Here is a 16,537-nt window from a genome sequence, read left to right as displayed (position 1 = left end):
TGTGTTTAGTAAGGACACAGAATTTAAAAATCAATTTTATTTCTATGTACTAAAGAATCATTAAAAATAGAAAAATGTTAAATATCATTTACAATAGCATCAAAATTATTAAAATACTTAAGGAAAATCTGACAAGAGAAATGCAAGATCTATACACCAAAAACTACAAAATATTGATGAAACATAATAAAACACCTAGATAAATGGAGAGATATACCTTGTCCATGGGTGAGAAGACAATATTTTTAAGCTGTGATTTTTCCCCATATTGGTCTATAGAATCAATTAAGTCCCCATCAAAACTCAAGCAGTTTTTTTAACTGCTCACAATTTATGAACAACTCAAAAATTCATGAAAAAATGCAAAAGTCCTAGAATTAACAAAACAATACTCCAGAGTTATCTTTTTGAAAAGCATTTTAATTACAAGTTAAATTCTTTGTTAGACATACAGCTATGCAAGTTAACTATTTGGAGGACTAAAATGAAATAATTTTGAGACATAGTAGAAGGCTACACCAAATAAGACAGTGCAGTACTAACACAAAGATGGACAAATAGATCATTAAGACAGAAGAAGTCTATAAATAAATCCATGTTTTCTTCAGACATTAAATTTTGACAAAGGTACAGATAGTTCAGTCAAAAGAAGGATAGTCTTTTCAACAAAGGGCCCTAAAACAATTATATATTCATATGCAAAAAGAACTCCAATACATATCTCAAACCAGGTACAAAAGTTAGCCTAAATTAAGATGGATCATAGATTTAAAATGTAAAATCTAAAGCTATAAATCTTCTAGAAGAAACCACAGAATACCTCTGTGACATTGGATTAGGCAAAGATTTCATACCTACAACAATAAGAACTGTATAAATATATTTTAAATTGATAAATTGAACCTCATCTAAATTGTAAAACATTTATGTATCAATTATATTTTTATTTTCTATATTGTATGATATTTAGATATCTTTTGGGAACCTTGTTGGCTGGGAAAAGACTGCCCCTCCCAGGAGCAGCTAATCCCTAGAGACACTAAACAGCTTGTTAGTGAGCCCACCTTTGATATACAATCCAATAAATCCCAAATACAAACCCCCAACCTCCTCCTTTATCTAATTCCAAGCCAATATCTTCTCTGCCCTAACAACGTAAGGCCCGTGAGCAGATAACTAAGGACAGCTCATAGGCCCCAAAGCCTGCGGGAATTATTCAAACTAGCCAATCATATACTATTTACTCTGCCTCCCCTTTCCCACAGACACCCCAGTGAAGACTGCAGCCTGTCTTGCCCTCTTCCTTTACTGCCCCCTGGCTGACCCAGGTGCGCCCCCCTGTGGCCTGCCTGGCGTGCCGTGCCTCTCAACTACAAATAACACTCAACTTTTCCTTCAATGCCACTAATCTCTCATGTCATCACTCAATTGCCTTTACAAATTAAGACCTGGGACTAATCAATCCGCCTTCAAAAGACTATGTCAAGAAAATGAAAAGAACAGCCACAAGACAGTGAGAAAATATTTCAAAACATGTATCTGACAAAGGACTAGCATCTCACTTAAAACTTTTAAAACTTTCCAACTCAATAATTTTTTTAAAATTTTCAATGAAAGAATGGGCAAAGATTTGAACAGACATTTCTCAAAGGACTATCTGTGGAACACAAATGAATATATGAAAATATGTTCAATGAGATACCACCACACACCCACTAGAATAGCTAAAATTAAACAGACTGACCATACCAAGTTCTACTGGCTTCTTGTATTTTAACAATCCCCTCAGGCTTCCAACAGGGGAAGGAAAAAAAAACCTTCTTTAAATGTGCAGAACTGTTCTTCCTCACTGACTGGAGTCAGGGAATACTCCTTGCAGACCACTGGAGCAATCTGCTCTCACCTGAGCCGGGAGTGGAAGAGCTGGAAAACACTGAAGTTCACAGTCAGAGAGTCACAGGCTCACTAACACACCATGGCCCTGTCACAGGACAGCAGAACTCTTGCCCTCCCCCAACACATGGTCACCACATCACCAAAGGCCATTTACAGCTGTTCCTTTTACCTGATAGGTCATGTCCAGCTATCAAAAAGAAATATTTGCAAGTTATATCAAAAAACACAATTTGAAGAGACAGAGCAAGCATCAGGACTGAAAGTGACAGAGATATTGGAATTATCAGACTGGGAATTTAAACCAACTACAAGAAGTATGCTAGGGCTCCAAAGGATAATACAGATATCAGGTAACAATAGACAGGCAATGTAAGCAGAGACAGAAATCCTAAGGAAGACCCAAGTGTGGTGTAACCATGCAATGGAATATGATGTAGCTGTAATAAATGAGTACACTATTTATATCACAACATGGAAAAATCTCCAAATAATTATGCTGAGTCAAAGAAGGCAAACAAAAAAAGAGTATATGATGTATGATTCCATTTATATAAAACAATAGAAAATGCAAACTACTGTATAGTGGCAGAAGGGAGATCAAGGGTTGCCTGGGGAGGTGGGGCAGGGAGGGGCAAGAGGCAGGACCTCCCAAAAGAAATGAGGAAACTTTGGGGTGATGGATGTCTTGATTATGGTGATGGTTTTACTGATGCAAACATAGATCAAAATTTATCATATTATATACTATAAAGTATGGAGTTCATGGTATACTTTTTCAAAGTGGGAGCATTTATATAAAAATCCAGATTTCCAGATTCTCTTGAAAAATTAGAATATTTAGGAGCACTGGACCCAAGTTCCCACATGGCAACAAGCAGCTACAACCAGGTAGCAGCCAGGCACGTACTTTGGTTTGCCACAGACCCAATCAATTCCCTGCTTTTCTCATATATATGCTATTTTCTTCATTATCATCCTGATCACCACAGACACCCTAGTGTTTACACACTGAGCCATCTTTGTGTTTTTATCATTATCATAGTGTCTGAAACATTATAAACATTCACTTGAAATTGAGTTTCCTCCCTCACGCTCCTTATGATAGGAAACTACTAATTACCAAGATACGTCAAAATTTTTTATTTTTAAATACCCTCTATCAAAAAGTAATATTAATCTCACTTATCATTGATGGGAAAGCAAAATGACACAAAGACTTTAGAACAGTTTGGTAGCTTCTTATGATAAATTACAGCAATTGTGTTCCTGGATATTCATCCAGCTGATCTGAACACTTATACCCACATAAAACCTGCAAGTGCATGTCTGTAGCAGCTTTATTCACAATCACCAAAATTAAGAGCACCTAAAATGTCCTTCAGTAGATGAGTGGGAGGAAGAACAAACTGATGCGTCCACACAATGGAATCTTCAGTGATTTTTTTTTAATGAACTATCAAGCTGTAGAAAGATATGAAGAAAGCTCAAACGCAGATTGCTATGTGAAAGAAGGTTGTATGATTCCAATAATAAGACATTCTGAAAAAGGCAAGACTATAGAAATGGTAAAAATATAAATATTTTCCAGGGTTCAGAGGGAAGAAGAGAGGATTCAATACGTGAATCACAGGGGATTTGTTTAGTGGATAAAATACGTTTTCATGGTGAATATGTGACACTCTGCATTTGTCAAAAGCCATAGAACATTTTATGGCACAGTGAACCTTAATGCATGCAAACTTCCAAAAAATCATTTAGGAGTTGTGGGGATACCGGAATGGAGTGCATGATATGACAGAAACAATCCAACTATATGACAAATGTATCAAACAACTGCACTGAAGGGGCTGGGAAATGCTGCTACAGAACAGATTTTGTAAATAAAAGAAATCTGTAATGTCAGAAGCAAAAGCAACTGTACATAAGCACTGTACCCTAGGTGATGATGTCATGCCCCATAGATGAACCGTTCTGATGCCACTATAAATGTATACAAGAAATGAACATTTCAATAAATGGATGGCAGATAGTGGGAGCCTGGTCTTCTCTGTTGGAGTAGCAGGTTACCAAGAAGCAAGGGAAGGAGGTTAGACTGATCCACCTGGAAAAGAGTTGGAGATATCAGCATGAACAAATGTTTAGCTTAACACAAATGGTTAGATACAAAAATATTTATAGGTGTGTGTAGATAATAGGTGCGTATACATGCACATTTTTTCTAGCTTGATCATCTGACAAGACTTAGAAACAACACTTCAGTAGCAAAAATCACACCTAGCACCCAAGACTTCCTTGTCAGGACCCTTTGCTACTTCCCCCTGGGCCCTGTATCTCTTTTCTGAAGTGTACCTTTGAGATAATCTATTGCAATTCCTTCTTGGTTTTGAATAAGAAAATAGGACCCCCCAAGAATGTGTTTCAAAGTCTTGCAGCCAATTAATAGAGTCAGTCCTGGAACTTCTTGCTGTTATTCAATGACTGTCATTTATAGGGCATTTCCCAACCATGGGGAGCCTGTTTATTGCATTTTAGAAAACAAAAGAGCTTTAGACCTGCTCCTCATCCTCCCATTAGGGCCAGAAAGCAGTGCTGGGGATTAACTCACCCAGTTCCCTCTTTTACTCATTTTAATAAAAACTGATCACAAGATTTTCTTTGACAGGTGTTGCCTTTTCTAAGAGTATAAAGGAAGAACTGAATGGAATAGAGTTTTTTAACATTAAGCTCTTTAAAAATGAGCAAACAGAACAGAGGACACTTCAACTTGGCCCAAAAGCAAAGAAGCTGATTGATGCTCTTATCTACCTTTTTTTTTTTTAAGTTTCATTATATAACAAGGGGAAAATCATCTCAAACTTTCCTGGCCCTCACCCTTCCTGCTTCTATTTGCTTTCTTTATAGTTAAGCAAAGACACTCAAAAAATTGGCTCTTAAAAATGCCTTTTGTGAAGTTGGTGTTGCACTTTGCTTTCTGCTTTCTCTGGAACTTTCCAGATATTAAAACTCAATTTTCACACAAAAGGCCACTCTCTTCATCGTTCCACTTTGTTTTGCTCAATTGAAAGTAATTACAATAATTTACAATTACCCATAAATCACCTTCTTCCAATGGCACTGCTTCTCTGTTCCACACGTTCATAATGTAACTTGAGAATAATGTTTTTTCCCAACGTCTTGCAACAACGGAGGCCCTATTTTACCCCACTTGTTCGCTGCTCTGCTCCAGCACTCCCTCCAGTTCATCCAAGCTGACATCTCTGTCTTTCTCTCCCACCCTACCCCATCTTTCTGTCTCATATATATGCGCACATGTACACATATGTACACCCTTGCACCTTGCCCACAACTGCATTCCCAATCTAGATCCATCCAAGATCCCGTGTGTAAATCCTGCCTACCTTCCAGGCCCTGCAAATATTACATCTTTTCCAAAAACAGTCCCTAATCTGCACAGTACTCTGCTAGCACTGAGAAAAAAGGTTAGCTCTGCATAACCTCTGTCCCCCAAGGAGCTGATTATGTTCATTGGTTCCAACTCAAAGATACTAGACATTTCATTCCACAATAAGCAATTGATTATGTGGAGAATGTTGGTGTGACTCTCTACCTCCACAATAGGTTGTTAGAACATAAATTACCCGTTGCACTTCCATAGTCTCTGCCTCCCTGTGCCAACTGAGAGGAAGGGTGGATGATAGGGGAAGAGACATGGGAAAATTCAAGTGTCCTCAAGTGAGAGGGCCTGGGGCAGAAATACAATGAATTCCCCATGTACCATATGTTCATAATAGAGTATACAGATGCATTACAAAGTGGTATGCCTGGAACTGATGTGATGTTATTAACTAATGTTATCCTGATAAATTTAATATAAATAAATAATTGAAAACTAACACTGTTAAATAAAATATGCTCTCTCCTCTTATCTTGATAAATATGCCCTTATAAAAGTACATTGAAAAGTATGAATGCAGCTAGGGTTTAAATGACTGAAATTCAGAAAAATATCAACAATAACTGAATGTAATTATTATTGTCGTCAGGTATCTTGTTGCTGGCTTAGAAGTGATTAGTAAGAAAATCATACATGACTTATTTATTACTTATTTATTCCACAAACTTTATTATTCTTGCCCTCATTTTAGTAAAACCAATGTGTTATAATTGAGACTTTTTTTACATGTATGTGATTCTATTGACAATAATAATAATAAATAAAATATAATTATATTAAAGTTTACAAAATTCAAATGTATCATCAATAAAAGTATAAAGTGAATGTCCAAATTTTTTAAATATGCATAATAGGTTTCAAAAATTATTTTTCATAAAGCTTTCAAAATTGATCTATTAGAATTATAAAACAAAAAAATCAGATTTTTAATAAAAGATTTCAAAGTTTCTATCAAAATTATTTAAGTACAGGTGGCTTTAGTTTTATTTTAAATGTAATCAGATATTACTATGACATATGTTATAAAAATAAACCTATTCCCAATTCAAACTCCACCTAATTGCCAATGAATAATTAGTGTCACATTTCACAAAGTTACGTCTAAAACTTCTCATACACACATTTAAGGGTATTTCTGTTTAAAATTGTAAAATGTTCTTCAGCTGCCATGAGCAACAGTTGCAAATATTATGCTGATCTGTGAATAATTCTAAAACCACAATTTATACCTGAAGAGGAGCAAGAAATGGATACTGGGTACTATTAGAAAATGATCCTTTATTATGCAAGAATCTATTGCATTCACGCTGAGAGAATTGTTTGACAAAATTTTTTACATTTACATAAGTGCTCCCATCACGCACGTCTTGCACTCACCTACATAGTGCCAGGCTTTAAGTCCTCAGAGAGGCCGCTGGACATTCGTGGCATTTCAAGACAACCCCTTCAGTTGTAAGACTTAGGGCAGAAGAACTGAAGAAATATTTCCCTGGAGTTAGTCATGAAAACAAATGTTTAGGTTACATTTCATGCCCAGCACTGAGCACCAAATCCCAATTTGTTTTTGTTTGAACGTTATGCACAGGACTAAAAGCAATATTTTATGGTTGGTATCATCCCCAAAATAAGAACTATTGGGGATTGCCATGAACATGGCACTATAAAAAAGGGGGAACATTTAGAATGTAAGAGAAGAGCTCTTGAAAAACATAACAGGAAAATTTTTAAATTCAGCAAAAATGAGGAAAGATCCTAGAAAGTAGAACAAATAAAGAAAGAAAATTGGTGAGGTAAGTAAGCAAACAAGAGGATCAATCCAGTGTATACAATGGCCAAATAACAAGAATTCTAGAAAAAGAAAGCAGAAAATTGAGCAACGATTACACGATAATAATAATTTCAAGGACTGAGGAATGTGAGAGTTTTGAGATTGAAAAGCCCACTTAATAAGCAGGGCAATGAGTTAAAAAAAAAAAAAATTAAGGCGCACCATGTGACATTTCTGAATACCAGGGACAAGGACAGAACCTAAAAGTATGTGGAGAGTAAAAATATGTTCCTTTACAAAAGATGTATCAATGTCATTTAAAATGTTAGCAATGCCCTGGCCAGTATGGCTCCGTTGGTTGGAGCATCATCCCATAACCAAAAGATTGTAGGTTTGATTCCCAGTCAAGACACATGCCTAGGTTGCAGATTCAACCTCTGGTCTGGCGTGTGTGGGAGGCAACCTATTGATACTTCTCTCTCACGTAGAGGCTTCTCTCTCTCCCATACGCTCTCTTTTCCTCTCTCTTTAAAAGCAAGGATAAAATGTCCTCAAGTGAGGATTTTTATAAAATTAAAAATTTTAGCAACACATAGCTAGAAAAAATGTAGCAATATCATCAAAATGTGAGAGAAAATTGATGCTTATCTAGAATTATGTCCCCACCCAAACTATCAGTCAAGTATGCGAGTGAAATAAAGATATTTTAGACATTCAGTATACCCCCAAAATTGTTTTCTCAGGTATGTTTTCCAGAAGATACTGGGTGAACCCTTGTCCATAACAAAGAGTTAAGCAAGCAGAGGAAGACAGGGAGTTCAAGTAACAGGGCTCCAAAGCACAGGCCAAGGGAGAAGGGGCCCACAGCATGATAATGAAGAGAAGCACAGGATGGCATTTCTGCAGGGCGCTAGAGAGAAGAAAGCAGTTGGACTAGAATGGGTGAGGGAGGCTCCCTGAAGGAGAGAGAACACCTGAAATATTTAAAGGAGATTTTCTGATCTGTTCCAGTGGAAAAGTTGGGAAATTTAGTGATTGGAACAAATAACACTTAGCAAATTAAAAAGTGAAACCCTTTTGCAGTGCTGAATTCCAGATGATGGACAAGGTGGGGGGATAGCAGTACTTTCAGCAGGGAAGAGCCCCCACGGCAAACAAATTTTCACCTGGCTGGGCTGAGTTTGGCTCTCAGACAACTCATCAGTCAGACTTTAAGGAGCCCTGGGAAAATCTCAGCACACGTGTTTGAGCACTCTCAAGACTACTCCTGGAAGCCCTGCCCAGCCTGAGACAGATCCACCCTTGAGACACTGTCCTATGGAAAAGGAAGTTCAGGGAACAATGAGTTATAATTACAAGGGAGACTTGAGGGCTGAGAAGCTGGGAAACAGCTGACATCTCTGCTCTGAAAGCCATTCAAGGTTAGCTCCCCTCATGCTAAGTTGGCTTCTGAAGTCTCAAACACTGCCTTCTCTCCCCCAATAACTCACCACCAAATGCCAAAATGCGCCTACTCATGCGTCCCAGCTCCTGTGTATTGATAGGAATTTACCGTTCAGAGACCAGCCTCTTGGTACATTCTGCAAAGTATCCTGGCACCCCAGCTCCCTCCTGATGCAATCTATTGAGCTGTCCTGTGGGGACCTGTGAAGCCCAGGGTGAGCTTACTGTCGGCTGGCAAGGAATGAAGTCAAGAAGCTTCAAGGGGGTGCACAGATGCTCAAAGAAAGCAGGGGAATGCTGGATCCTGACCACAATGACAATGTCTGAGTCAAAAGTCAAAAAGTCGTTCACATGCCAGAGGCCATTTCCTCCGTCTCACCCCCACCCCGCTCCACTGGAAGTCAATTCTCCACAGTGCGCAGTGAGTCAGGCATGAGTACTTTGATTACGGCTCAGCTGATGTCATTCAAAACAAACAGGGGGGTCACCCACTGCATCAGAGGAAGAGACATTCGGCAGAGACAGGTCCACCCTTCAGTCCTCTGGGGAGCCTGACATTTCCAGGACACGGAAAACAAACTTCCTCTTAAGAAGGAATATGCTCTCAGTGTGGGAAAAAAAGAGAGAGAACGGAGAAGTTCAATACATACTCACCCTTGGCTGAAAGCCCACAATCAGGGAAATTTCTGTCCTTTTAGAAAAGGTGAAAGCATCAAACTGTCCTCTGGTTCAACAGCAGATCCAAGTCACTGCACGTACACAGAGGAAAATGCAGTCTTGACTCAATAGAGCTGGCTGTGCCAAGTAACCTTCTCGCTCCCTTTCAATTGAGCTCTTTCTTCTCTCAAGAGTTAACACTGAGCATGTAATAACTACATTGAGAGGCTACCTAGTGTTCAGCACCAGAGCCGACCTTTGTGGTGGGGAGAGAGGATTCAGATACAACAGAGCCAATAATATAGGCTATTGTTGTTGCTACAGGAACACTGAGTTTTATTTTCTGCCACTCACTTTTCATGGATTATATTATTTGAACCTCAACATTCTTATGTGTAGAGACTATTATTTTCTCCACTTTATAAATGAGGAAGCTGGGACACAGAAAGACTAAGTAATTTACCCAAAATCAAACAGCAAATGGATGGAGAAGCCATGGTTTGCCACCAGGCAGCCTGGACCGGTGCCGTCCAACGGGACTTTCTATAATGATCAAAACGTTCTTTATCGCACTATTCAGTACGGTAGCCACTTGCCATATACGGTTAGTGAGCACTTGTGAAGTGATTAGTGCAACTAAAAAGCGGGATGTTAAATTTTTATTTCATTTTAATTAACTTAAATTTCAACAGCCACCTGTTGTTAGTAGATACCACATTGGACAGCTCAGATCTAGAACGACTCAGAACCAGTGTAACCATGTGCTAACTGACAATAAGCAGAGTCGACTCTTACTTTCTTTTAAATGATGCAAGCCAAATTACAACATTAACATCATCCTTGAAGGGGAAGAAAGTCGCCATGTGCCTGTAGGGAGCATGGGAGGGCATCGTTGCATTTTCCAGGAAGAAAGTGCAGGCATACTCGGTCCTCTCCTGCAGGTGCCGAAGGCATGTGACTCGCCTCACTTATCTCCACCTGCCTCTCTGTCCCCAGGATGCTCCTCCTTCACGTGAACACCAAGGAAGATGCCAGAGAAAGAGTCGCCCCAGGCACCCGCCCTCTGTTCACTCACACTCCAGAAGGCAGAGACTCACAAGCTTGAGCTTGCCAAGGCAAAGTGCAAGATGGGAGTGCACAATGGATTTTGGGAAAATGCGCAAGGACAAACAATAAATTTGGGCTAGGTGACCTTCTAGAGATGGTATTTGGAGGAAGAGGAACTTGAGCTGGGCTGCAGAAACTGAGTGAACTTAGAAAGTCCAAGAGGACGGAAAATGACATTTGAGGTGGGGCAAGAAGTAGGAGCACAGAGACCAAGGTGAGTGAGCACCGGTGTGGTGAGGGGTTGTGAGAAGTCAATCCAAAGAGCAGTAGTCCGGACAGCTTTGTGGGATGGGGTAGCATCAACTTTTTGGCTAGTCCTGCCTCACTTCAATGTTGGGAGCTCTGCTAATAACAACGTTGTTCTCAAAGAACCAGAGGAGAATAGGTTCCAACCTGCAAAATTGATTTAAATATATAGATTTCAGAGATAACCCCTAGGGATTCCATGGGACTAGGGTGTGGATCAGAGTCAGTTTTGTTTTATTTTGTTAACCAGCAATCTTGAAGAACCACAGATTTTAGCCAGTCTTGTCTCCAAGAAAGAGCCCACTCAACTGCCCTGGCCAGTGTGGCTCAGTTGGTTGGAGCATTGTCCTATAGACCAAAGGTCACGGGTCTGACTCCCAGTCAGGGCACATGTCTGGGTTGAGGGTTTTGTCCCAGTCAGGGTGCATACAGGAGGCAACCAATCAGCGTTTCTCTCTCACATCACTGTTTCTGTCCCTGTGTCTCTCTCCCTTATGTCCCCTCTCTCTAGAGTTGGTGGGCATGTCCTCTGGTGGGGATGAAAAAAAAAACAAAAAGAAGAACCTACTCAACTCTCAGAAGTGAAAGTTTTCAAAGCTTCCATTTTAAAGATGTCCAGGAAAAATTACCCAGACTCCTTGGTGAAGCTGCTCTGAGAGGTCAAGTTCCCCTCAGGAGGGGAGTCTTCGAGGGGCAGTGGGGAGGGTAGGGACAGCCTTAAAAGCACAGCAACTCCAAGGGGCCACATTGGAACTAAAGACTGCATTACAGGGCATTTAAAATAGTTTCTCTGATTCCTTCCTTTACAGTTGAGTAAGGAGAAGTGACTCATCCAAGTTCACATGGCCACAACCCATAGACCTCTGCTGTTACTTCTCACTGCACACACACGCACACACGCACACACACAGGCACACGCACAGAGCTGATCTCTTCCCTCATTGTTGACTCCAGATCACCACCCCAAATGAAAGACAAGACAAAACCCTTTCTTTGGACCTTTTCATGCTATTATCATTAAACAATTTTACCGGAGAGCAGTTCTTCGTTGAAAAGCAGGCATTTATCTTCTGAGGGGTGTGTCCTTTGTTGTACTAGCTCAACATTTTCCAAAGGCTCTAGGAGATCCAGGGGAAGATAAACCTCAGCCTACAAGAGAGATGTGAGTGTTAATTAAAGGGGGAAAATTGAAATCTGTCAATGTTAGCCACCCCTGTGGGAAAAGAGTGGAAGGGAGTCTTATTTGCACTTGGAATTTCCTCCCGATGCTTGCAGGGCCTCCTCAGTGCTGGTCTCCCTGCCAAGTCACCACACGGCCTTCCTCTTTTCTTAAAGGACTCCTGCTCTTGATAGCGCCCTTCACCCACCCAGCTCAGGCATTCCAGTGTGATAGGATTTAGAAATCCCTCAGCTACAAAGGCATTATTCATTCCTCTTTCTGCTTGTGGCCAACATGGCCCGGTGTGTGACTCATATGTCTGACATGCTGGGCACCTCTCAGAGGCCTGGCACCTTGAAAGGGGAGAAAAGGCAGACCCTGGATATCAACAGGCAGATGATGAGGCTTTCCATTCTCCTGGGAGGCACCTTGTTATTCTCCAGCAATGCCTTCAGTCCCTCCCAACACGTACATGACCTCTCCACCCCCACCCCACGCCACTACCTTATAGGATGGAAAGAACCATGGAAGTTTGGGATTTTAAAGATTTTATTTATTTGTTTTAAGAGGGAGGGGAGGGAGGGAGAAAGAGTGGAGGAGAAACATCAATGTGAGAAAGAAAGATTAATCGGTTGCCTCTCCTACACACCCCAACCGAGGACTGAACACACAACCCAGGCATGTGCCCTGACTGGGAATCGAACCTGTGATCTCTTGCTTTGCAGGATGATGCCCAACCCACTGGGCCACACCAGTCAGGGCAGACATTTGGAATTTTAAAGGACATTCATCTAGCCCCATCATCGTGTAAATGAGGAGAATGGAGGTTCAAGAATTTCAAGTGATCCATTAAAGATCACACTCCTAATCAGTGGCAGCTAGGAAAGCAACCACGGGTCCCATGAGGTTAACAAAGAGCTATCTGTTCCGCAGTATCACTTGTGCACATTGCTTGGGTTTGGGTCTTGACTTTGCAATTGATTTCCTGTTTCTGAGGCTCCGCATGCTTCAGTGCCTCTGTCTGGAAAAGGAGACTTAAAACATCTACTCAACTCCCTTCACAGAGATGCTAGGAGAATCAAGTGACACCGTGAAAATGAGTGTTCTGAAAAGTGGAAAGCACTATTTTTTTAATTTTTATGACACTCTTCCCATCTCAGATTTATCTTCTAATCACCTCCAAAGCAGGATAGTGATTTTTTTTATGTAGTTTTAAAAAATAACCTCTCAGAAAGAAACTAAGACAGAAAGACGTATGCAAAGCTCATCTCGTAGACAGGCTGTTTTTTACTCGATGGAAATGCCCGGGGTGGGAATATTTTTAACAACAAGGTGGTTCACACGACAGAGGATATTGCTGGGGATTGTGGGGAAGAATTATCCCACAAGGACCATTAGTCACAACCGCGCCTTTCCTATGTAAAAAATTATCTTACATAAAAGAGAAAATATGGTCCTCATTTCTGAGCTGCTTTTAAGTTTGTGATAGAACCTGAGAGACACAAAGGGAAGTGTTCCACTGATCACAATCTTTACTCTAGAAACTAAGTCCTAGGGATTATCTGATGATGTCTGGTTGTTTTCTTCCCTTTCAGTCTGTAGGAAATAACTAAAGTTAGAAATGCAGATTCTGAAGAGGCACTCTGACAGACTTGCAGGGCCAGGGCAGTGCTACAATATCAAGTACAGGCTGTTCCCAAGTGATGCAAAGGTACACAGACCCCGCGCTTCTAAGTCCTGGGTCCCAGCGCCCCTCTCAAACCAACACCAGCCTCATAGCAGAAGAGTGGTGCACGCTTTTCAATAAGTAAATATATCTCAAGGCATTTGGTAAAACTAGGGTATATGATCCATTTATTTGAAACCAGAGTTTTATTATTTGCCCCTTGTAAGATTATTTTTTTCCTAAAGAAGAGTACTCATTCACTTCAACCATAGCCCTTGGGTATTTTGAAATCTTCTACTTATATTGGTTGTTACCTAACCTAATTTCCAATACCAATCTTCATCTGAAAGTAAATATTTGTGAATGTTAAAATTGACTTGGTTCCTCTGTGAGGCAAGCATACTCCAATACCAGCCTGGAGACGTAGGTGCCAATTTCGCAGAAAGAGGTTGGAACTTGGGGCTCCTGACCCAGAGGGCACATATTTTCCATGTCTACAAGCTGGGATTTGTCTTACATGATGTGCATTTGGCTGTGGGGTTACTGGGTGCTGACACATGACAAGGATTCAAGTCAATTTATTCCAAGAGCATCTGAAAAGCCCAGTACAGTGTCTTTTACAGAAAGCACATGTTCAGTAAATAATATGAGCTAACATATGTGAATGCTTACTCTGCAATAGGCACTGCGAAAAGGGCTTTTCTTGTGTTATCTAATCTACCTAACAAGTCAGTGATAAGAGTCATTATTAATAGTCGCACTTTATAATAGATGAAGAACTGAGGCACAAGAGGTTAAGTAAATTGCTCAAAAATCACACCGCTAATTAGTAGTGGACCTGAGGTCTCTAGCAGCCAGACTCTAAAGCCTATAGAAAGCGAAGTTTGTCTTAAAACTGCTGCACTATAGTGCCTCCCAGTCACTAAAAGACAACTTTCTCAGGATAGCTTTGCAAAGTTGGTTTGTGTCAGATCTGAGAAAGTTAGGTTATCCCTTAATAACTAAATGTCTCCAGCTCTCGGTGGCTTAACACAACAGATGTTTGCTTCATGCTGACTTATGTTTATTTCTGCTGAGAGCCCACTGGCCGGATCTAGTCATCCAGCCCCAGCCGAGCACTGGGGAATGCAGAGGAGCACGTGGAATATGGAGCCGGCAATGACAATCAAGCCCTTGTGACTTGGGCAAATGACTCCCTTTCTGAGCTGCAGTTTCCTTATTTCTCATGTGATGTAATTACACTATTGTCCCTCAAAGTCCAGGCCTGCATACTTTATGAATCTACCAATGAATGTCCCTTATAAAAAAACATGTACCAAAACTACACCAACACTCTCAGGAGGTATGGAAACATCTCTCAATGTGATGTGAGGCAAAGCTGCTCATGGCACAAGTCAAGTTTAATGTTTTGTTTGCATGGCAGGCTTGGGGAGACTGTTTGCCAACCTAACGGAATGAGGTCAGCAGTTCATGGCAACTTCCAGGCCTTAGAGATGTTGGGAGCTTTTTTTGTTGGTCTTTACACCTAATAAAAAACAATTTCCTCTTTTCAAAAGGCACATTTATTTTTCTGTTTTGGAAGATTAGTGGGTTTTAGTTTTTGTTTAGTTTCTGCCTTTAAAATTAAATGGACATTATCTTTTAAGTCCGAAGATGAGGGTAATAGAAAGGACATGCAGATTAGCCCCGGTCACAAAGCAAAACAAGAGCAGAGCAGTGCATGTAGCCCCTGCCTCGGATAAGCCGCCTCCCCAGGCAGGAAATCACTCTGGGATAAAAATCCGTGCCAATAGTCCATGATGAATGAGTGTTAATAGGCCCAAATGTAGATCTCATATCCTTTCAAACACACGAAAGAAAGGGGACCTGGGAGAGTCCATTTTGGCCCAATCTAGCACATAAAAATAAAAGTGCCAGTTGAGACCCAACTCTGAACCAACCCAGGGACAGTTCTGCTCCAGCTCTTCCTAGGATTAGAGCAACTTCACCTTTTCTGGAAATGGGATTGCAGGCAGGTAGGCCACGTGGGCCTTCCAGCTGTCAGCTGTCTCTAGACTGGAATATGAGCAGCTCACCGCAAGGCTGTGTCTATTCTGTTCTCATGCCCAGACCCTCACACAGGTCCCTCAAGAAACATTTGCACACACATGAGTCCAGCCTGAAAAGGAAAACTAGGATGGGCTACTGTCCTCATCCCCTCGCCTGGCTACATGAATAACTCCTGGTAGTCTAAAGGGCGAGCTGCTCATACCACTTCTTTTTTGCTCACCCCAGGTAACTTGTTGCCATCCTTGGAGCATCGTTCCCAGAGGTATGAGGGGTAGCCGGGCTAACCTAGCTGTCCCCTAGGGACGCTGACAATACCCCTAAAGTTTCACACTAGCAGAGTCTGAGGGCCCAGGACTCCTCCTTTCCGCAAATATTCCTGCTATGTAGCAGTGAGACCTCAGCTTATATCACTCTTTATGATGTGAAAGTGCTTCCTCAATATCCGGTATCTCATTTAAATCTTTATAACAAACCCTAGGAGCGGGGATGGGGTGGACAAAGATCATTACTCTCATTTAAGACGTGAGACCTACAGCTCAGAACATTTTGAGTGGCAAGCTGGGCTGCCTGACATTCACGACCCCCGAATACTGCAGCTAGAATAGCAATGGGGCTGTTCTTGCCCCAAATCCAAGTTCCCCTGGGCATTCACAAAGAGCCTCAGCTGGACTTTCCCCTGCAGTGTGCACAAGAACCCCAAAAGCTAAGTTAGTGTACAAGTCCATAAACAGAGGCCCTATTTCTCATGTCAGGGAGAGGGCTGCCTGGAAGTGACTATGGGAATAAAGAAAACTGAAGTCAGAGCAATCCAGACCCTGCTCCCCTCCAGCCCTTGTACAGGGAGATGCTCTCATGGCTTGATGACGACCCTGGCGGGAGGTCCAGCCAATACCAGTCCCCCTCTGGCTCATCCAGGTCATAAGAGACCATTTTACTGGGAGAAATGTAAGTTCATGGTCAGGAGTCAGATGCTCAAGGATTCTGGTGGTCAACAGTCTAGTCTCCCAAGTACCCGTGCTTTCAAAACCCCAGGGAGCGTTGGATCACAGGTTTGACTGGTGACAACTGCCCAAGGAGCCCCCACAGGCCTTG

Source organism: Furipterus horrens, unplaced genomic scaffold, assembly GCF_987537825.1.
Source record: "Furipterus horrens unplaced genomic scaffold, mFurHor1.1.pri manual_scaffold_10, whole genome shotgun sequence".
Classification (NCBI taxonomy): Eukaryota; Metazoa; Chordata; class Mammalia; order Chiroptera; family Furipteridae; genus Furipterus; species Furipterus horrens.
This window is presented reverse-complemented; position numbering follows the sequence as displayed.